Source organism: Silene latifolia, chromosome Y (genome assembly GCF_048544455.1).
Source record: "Silene latifolia isolate original U9 population chromosome Y, ASM4854445v1, whole genome shotgun sequence".
Taxonomy (NCBI): Eukaryota; Viridiplantae; Streptophyta; class Magnoliopsida; order Caryophyllales; family Caryophyllaceae; genus Silene; species Silene latifolia.
This window is the reverse complement of record NC_133538.1, coordinates 144,316,672-144,324,694: the sequence shown is the minus strand read 5'-3', so window position 1 is coordinate 144,324,694 and position 8,023 is coordinate 144,316,672. Positions and strand designations below refer to the sequence as shown.

The following is an 8,023-nucleotide window of genomic DNA, read 5'->3' as shown; positions in this document are numbered from 1 at the left end:
AGAGCCATATCTCGAGTTCTACAACGGATATTCAGGTGATTCCAATTGGAGATGAAAGTTTGTCCTTTTAGCTTTCCAATGCCACCGGAATCACCCTATTTGACCAAGTAACGAAGAAATGGCAGCCGTTTGAAGTTCAGTGCGCGAAGCAGGAATTACGCGCTGAGAAGTGCTCGATCGAGAACTATTTCTGTTCGATCGAGAGCCCATTTGCTCGATCGAGAGCTACTTCTTCTCGATCGGGTGATTAAAGGGGAATAAGTTCTCGATCGAGAGGAATGCTAATGAATATCACTCGATCGAGAGCCTTAAGTGTTCGATCGAGCAACAATCCTTGACGGGCTGGGCTTTTAAGCTTTATTTTCCGCAATTAGGTTAATAAATCTTATTTTTCTTATAAATAAGATATTAGGACGACATAATTAGGCACTTCGTTCTTTTTCCTCTCTTCTTTTCTCTCTCAGACTGTTACTTTTACACTGTTACTTTGTTCTTCCATTTCCGGACTATTTAATTCAGTAATTTCTCTCCCTTTTTCTCCTTAATTTCTTAATGTTATTTATTGTTTCTCCTTTATTTCTTGTTCTCCCTTTAATTATGTCTAGCTAATTCCCCTAGTATGTTAGGATTAGGGAAGCCGTGGTAGCGATGTTTTAACTGACTTATATAGATTAGTCTTGCGATAGGAATTGTATTAAGCAATTTAATTGTTATCCGGTCGAATGAATGCATGCAGGAGACCATAGATTTAGTTAACCCCGACCTAGATCGAAAGATTGGAAGGGAAGGCTTGCCTAATTACAATAGGGTATTGCAGTGAGGGCGAAAGTTAAGCTGTTTACGCTCTAGGGCGGTTTAAGGACCGAAAGGTGACGACCATAGCTCTTCTTATCAATAGTCTAATCGCCTTAGTATTCCCGATAGTATAAGATCTGATAGCTGCCACGGTAGACCGACTCCTAGCATACTTCCTTTCTCTTAATTTAATTTCCTTTATCCCTCTTCTCTTGCCTTTAGCTGCAGTAGTTTAGTTCACAATCAATACAAAACCCCCATTTCTGTTACACCCTGACAGACCGAATTAGATAGATAAATAGCAACTTAGCCTCCCTGTGGAGATCGACCCTACTTACTACTAGCTATTAGTTAGTTGTACTTAGGTATTTATTTTTGGTGTAGAAACGACCGCATCACAGCTGATCACAATCCACCTCCAACTCCCAATCTCGTCATGTAACTGACTACACCCTAAAGTTTGTAGCCCTACCAATGGGGGACCGCAGCTGTACCCACTTAAGCCCCGCTCATCAACGAGCGACAACCCTGTTCATTAATGTGCACATCCCCTCCTGTGGCGAGTTCCAGAGAGGGGGAAACTAGGGCTTTAAGCCACTCCCGTAAGGGACTCCAGTCAGCCGAGGACGCACCTCGCGAACATCATCAACACCATACTCAAATCCGCCAACAGCAATCAATCACAATATCAATCCTACAAACAATTACAACACATATCTTAAGTCAATTAAACAGTAAACCGAGTAGAGAAGCCCTACCTTAGAACAAACTAAAATGAGACAATCAAGCTAAAATGGCTCCTCTACAAAGTCTCCACCTAACAACAATCACATAATTCCAATTACAACATGCCAAAATCCCCTTTCCCCCCCAAATCATAAACTTGGGCAAAACCCTAAAGGACAAATTAATGAAACTCAAATAATTAGAGGTTTACCAAAACAATCGACGTAAGGAATGATGAACAAGACTCCCGAAAGATCCACGCACTTGGGATTCAGATTCGGAGATGATTAGAGTTACGTTGCAAATTTAGGTTTTGTTAAAAATGATTAAAAACTGAAATCCACGTTTTTATAACTCTAATCCTCTCTAAATCAAACCGCGGAAATAAAAACCGTCAAACCGGATACTCGGTCAAGTATAGATTATACTCGGCCGAGTATCGTCTACTCGGTCGAGTATTCCCATACTCGGCCAAGTATTCCTAGACAGTAGTCTGTCCAGAAACACACGACACACCTACTCGGCCGAGTAAGCCATATTCGGCTGAGTAACAGACATAGATAACCGTAGTATTATAGGTTTATGGAGCTTCCAGTGTCTACCAATACCTTTATTACGGTGCAATTCCCAATAGGTAGTGTTATGATAAGAGCATCGTGGTGTTGTTCTGCTTCTTTTTTGGCGTCAATTTCGTCGAACGTGACGGTGGGCAGCTCACTCTAGCTTACTCTGCATGTGATGTGACTCATATTTGTGCACATTTATTCCTTGAACTAGCCTCGTTCCTATGCTTTCTAGTGCTTAATAGGGTCGTTTCTTATCTTTAGTTCCCTACTTTGCATATTCTTTTAGGTTTTGTATCCTTGGTAGGAGAGGATTGCTAACCTTTCATTTATGGAGCAAAGTGGAGCTAAATGGAGTGCATCTAATGACCAAGCATCAAAAAGGAGACCATTACTAAAGGCCTAAGTAAATAAATCAAGTAGAATGGGCAATGGTGAAGACCCCCTCGACCTCCCAACGATCCCCACGGATCCTTGGGCAGTCAAAAGAAGAAGAACGAAAGCTGATCAAGGATCCGGCAACCTAAGCTCAAGACGGGCGTCCCAAGCCACAATCCAGACATTCCGTAGCCAAGTCGAGTGAATCCCCTGGGCAGCACGAGCATACTCCATTGTCAAGTCGAGCGGCTCCTTCTGGGACTTGCAAGGCACTAATCTTCTTCTTAGGGACTTAATCGTCATTTAAACCCTTAGTTACCCTAATACTTGTACTTAGTATAAATACCCCATTATGTTAGGGTATTAACAACCAAGTTTTACCAAGTTATAATTTAGCATTAATCAAGTTTATACATTATTAATCTAGTTTTAATCAAGTTGTATTTACTCAATTCAATATTAATCAAATCTTAATTGCTCTTTAATCATTCAAGTGTTCTTAGATTTAGTTGGGTAATTTTAAGACTATTTGGGGTTTATTGAAGACTTGACAACTCTTCATTATTCATCAAGTGTTCTTCTATTATTCTTTGCTTATTATTTGGATCATCCTTAAAAATGGTATAACTCCTTTTACCCCTGCTTAATTAATTATTACTTTACTCATTTACCATGTTTAACTTTGCTAATATGATTGACACCTTTATTAGCTTGTTTACCATAGTCTTGAGTGAGTAGTCTCCTAGCTAGGGTTAATGGGGGAATAGGGAAACTAAAACATGGGGGTAGATCCATACTTAATCTAATATGTTTTCATAAGATTGCTTGCTTGTTGTAGTTTCAACTTATGCACATGTTATGCTTGATTGAAAACCTTGCATGCATACATCTCTTATCTATTCAACAAGATTTGTAAGATATAAACTAACTTGAGTCTTGTTAGACCATGCATAAAGTAGAATAGGAAGAAACTAATTCGACTTGTAGGTGTTGTACAGTGTTGACTGACTCGGCTCCGGAACCCAATCTTCCTAGGAATTGTAAGACATAAACTAACTCGATTCCACTATAACAATAATTTGCTCGCAACTATGTAAACATGTTTGTATGATCACCACCATGAATCCCCTATAAACCCATGACACCCTAGTGCCTAATAAATTATTTACAAACCCCTACTTTACTAGCTTGTTTTACTCTCACTTCCTTACATTTCATTGTTAAGTAGTTTAGTTTGATACTCAAATCTCAACCCAAATTATGACACCCTAAGACATAGCTCTCTCAACCGATAACTTAATTCAATACCCGTCCTTTGGGATCCGACCTTTACTTGCCACTCTACTAAGAGTTGTTAGTCAAGATTATAAATATTATTTTGGTCGGTTAGCTTAGACGACAAAGTTAGAACCGAATCAAAAAGGGCGCCGTTGCCGAGGACGGTGTTCAATTGAATTGTTATCATTTGTTGCTTTTAGTTGTGTCTTTCTTATCTTTGGAGAAGTCAAATTCCTCAAGGTAGTTTTAATTATTTTTCTAGTTGTTTGCTTTTTGCTTTTTGCATGTCTAGGAGATCACAAGGTAGACCTTTTCCTATTGATCCCGAAATTGAAAGAACCTTGACCAACATTAGAAGAACCGTTAGAAGGGCTTCAACAAGTTTGGGTATTGGAGAACTTGTGGACATTGGTGTTGTCCAATCGGATAGTGTTGAGTTTACCAATCCTTTTGCAAGAGAAGGAGAGGAGAACCCAATTCAAAACCAACCACAAACTCAACCCACAATGCCTAAATTTTTATCTCATGCCTAAATTTTCATCTCATTCCGTACCAACCAAGGAGAACCTACAAAATGGTACTCCAACACCACCTCACTTAACCGGTAATTTCATTGCCATATCCGCATTCATACAATTAGTTGATAGAAGTCAATTTGGAGGGATGTCTAGTGAAGATACCCATCTACACATGGAGACTTTTTGTGACTATTGTGATGCAATCTCTCAAACCGGAGTAACCCAAGACCAAATTTGATGGGTGTTGTTTCCTTTTTCCTTGATCGGACCCGCAAAGCAATGGTTAAAGAGCCTAGACAAGGCTACCCTTGGAATTGATTCATGGAAGAAGTTATCACTTGCTTTCTACAAGAAGTTCTATCCTCCGGAGAAGACTAACATGTTGAGAGCCCAAATCACCGGGTTCAAGCAAAGAGATGAAGAGTTTCTATATGAGGCTTGGGAGAGATTCAAGGATACATGTCGCTCTTGTCCTCACCATGGACTAAGCGAGTGGTTCCTCGTCCAACAGTTTTGGAATGGCTTATATGAAGACTCTCGAAATGTGCTAAATATGGACTCTAATGAGAGATTCACCTAGGTTGATGACAACCGAACATGGGCTAAACTCGAAGAAATGGTGGTTCATAATTCCCAATATAGTAGGCCAAGAAAAGCCACTAGTGGAGGGAAGTATTAGGTGGATTCCATCACACAATTGGGTACTCAACTAAGTACTCATATCGACACCATAAACTTGAAGTTTGAGAAGGCCATGGCCAAGCTTGATGAAGCTTCCCAATCACCCAAACAACATGTCAATGCTATGATGGCAACATCCTCAATCCCAAATGGAGTGTGTGAGAGCTGTGGAACCTTGGGACATGATCAACACGAATGTAGGGGAATAATTAAACAAGTAAATGCTTTCCAAGAATACAAGAATGGCACCCCTTATTCTAACTACTACAATGATAATACCAAATTCCACCCAAATCTTTCATACAAGAGCCAATATGTCCAGAACCCTCAATCCACATACACAACACCTCCAATGAGAAATCCTATAACTTAAAGACCATACTACAATCAACCCAATGACCAAGCTTTTGATGTTCAAAAAGCGGTCCTCCAAATGCAAAATAGCCAACAAGATTTCTTTGATCAAATGCAAAAGGAAAGCCAAGCTAAAGACACTACCATCAACAATATCCTTACTCACACCAAAATGTTAGAGACTGAATTGTCTCAATTTGCCTCTTCTAGCTCCCAAAGACAAAAGGGACAATTACCTCCTCAAGATAATCCTCCCACAAGACATGAGACCATCAATACTATCCACTTGAGGAGTGGTAAAAGATATGAGGGACCGAAGATGCTAATAGAAGAAGGTATTGTTGAGGAGAATGACAAGCAAAGTGATGTGATTGAACCACTAAGGATAAATCCTAAGGTGGTAGAGACAACTGCCAATGACTCATCAAAAAAGAGAAGTGAAGAGAAGGCTAAAGAATTTGATAAAGAGCCTATTGTGATTAGACTTCCATTTCCAAATCGCCAAGCCAAGCCCGAGTTTGATGAGCAACTTGGAAAGTTCATGGATATTGTGAAGAATTTAGAAGTTTCTATACCATTCACGGAGCTAATCCACCATGTTCCGGCCTATGCAAAGTACATGAAAGATATCCTTACCAAGAAGAAGTACATACAAAGATTGGATACCATTGCCTTTACTAAGGTAAGTATCGCAATTCTATAAGGGAATTCCCCTCCAAAGCTCAAAGATCCGGGAAGCTTCTCCATTCCATGTACCATTAGCGACCACAATCAACAAAGCACTATGTGATCTAGGTGCAAGTGTGAGTGTCATGCCATATTCGCCATGTGAAAGAGTAGGAGTGGGAGAGCTCAAGTGCGCCAAGATGACCTTACAAATGGCGGATCGTTTCAACAAAGAAAGCACTAGGGGTATGGAAAGATGTACCCGTGAGAGTTGGAAAGTTTTTCATACCGGTGGACTTTGTCATTGTTATTATGGAGGAGGATTCCAACATTCCAATCATTCTAGGAAGACCATTCCTATACACCACCGGAGCGGTGATCGATGTGAAACATGGAGAGCTCACCCTTGAAGTAGGCGATGAAACAGTCACCTTCAATCTTGATAAGACTATGAGAGCTTCTAACTTGTTTGAGCCATGCTTTATGGTTGATCACTATACTCGGGAGAGTGACAAGAAGAAGATGTAATCTCCATTCAAACAACAAGGGAAAGATAGAAATCTCAAAGAGAAGGGCAAAGACACGCCGCCCAATTGGAAGAAAGATATTGATGATGTTGAAATGGCTCTATTCGGAGAACATGGAATTTTACACAACAAGAATGAGAGCTTGCAAAGCTCACCCATGACAAGTATAGATGGACGCCTCATTGACCATGATAACAAAAAAGGAGAGTTTCTCTTGTCAACTCATAATCTACCCAACATAGGGGAGAAAGAAAGCAAATGAAGTGTATGGTCTATGGGACAATGAATTTGAGGTTAGTTAATCCCTACATTGGGAATGCTATGACTCTATACCAAGGCTTGATGGATCCTTGTCAACACTTTGACTCGGACTACAACAATGAAGACAACAATGTGCAAGGGTCTATGCATGACCTTTATCATAAAAATGAACAAGCCTTTGACTACTTCTACAAGGTGTTGAGCAACATCAACAACACCTTGGCCTTGCCCCCTTGACACCTCTCAAGAGAAGGAGAGTTTGTTGGGGTCCTCCCTAAACCACCATTTATAAATATTCTAACCTCTTAACTTGCATTTCATTTAACTTGTACATTACACTATTTTTGCAATGCATTTTACATGCTTTGTTTCACGAATTTGTGTAACATGAGAGCAAGTGAGGGAGGGATTTTAATGTGCTTCAAATGTGTAGTGTTTGATGATCAAGTGTGGGGAAGCACATGCCTAGGCTAATCAAGCCTTTGTAATGCTACCCAAGGACAAATGACGAAGGAAAGAAGAAGAATTGACACGGGGAGAAGATCCCCACGAGTAGACCTGAGCTCGCGGGGACTGGGAAAGAGGAAGAAAGTGAAATTGTGCTCTGGAAAGAAATCTGCCCGAGCCGACCTCAGCCTGAGCGACCCAATGCTCAATTCGCTAGACTTCAGCTGAAGTCGTGGGTCTTGAAGAAGCTCTCAATTGTAAATTTTGCACTGGACGACAATCTGCCCGTCCCAAACTCAAGTCGAGCGAGCCAGGCAGAAATCCGCCCGACTTGCCTTCAAGACGCCCGTCTCCAGAGTCAAGCAGATTGTTGACTTTTCACTGGATGAAAATCCGCCCGACTCGACCTTAAGCCGCCCGTCCCTACCTGCTACATCAACAAAACACGGGACTCACCCCTCTTCTTCATTTCATTTTATTTCTTTTCATTCAAACACAAACACAAACAGAAATAATTTCCCTCACTTCAACCTTCAAACCCTCATCCAAATTCACCACAATAAGTCTAAACTTGCTCAAATAAAAAACAAATCACTCCTTTATCAACAATAAGACCATTCCAACAACAATTTCTTCACAAAATCAATCAATTCCTCTAGGGTTGGGTTAAAATTCGAAAATCTCCAAATTGATTGGGCATTCAATTGAAACTTGAAGAATAAAGGAGCATTCAAGCATAAACTTGGTTTGTTGATACTAATTTGAAAGGAGAATAGCAATGGCAAGAACCAAAGGAGGCAACAAGGCAAAAATGACACAAATTTTATCC

General features: G+C 40.3%; 1 non-coding gene across 1 annotated transcript; it reads right to left on the bottom strand.

Annotated features, from left to right (window-relative positions):
• Positions 1 to 4,637: 4,637 nt before the first annotated feature.
• On the bottom strand, positions 4,638 to 4,744 carry LOC141635744 (small nucleolar RNA R71). The gene has a single exon (XR_012540407.1). It is a non-coding gene; the product is annotated as a small nucleolar RNA R71 (small nucleolar RNA).
• Positions 4,745 to 8,023: the final 3,279 nt, after the last annotated feature.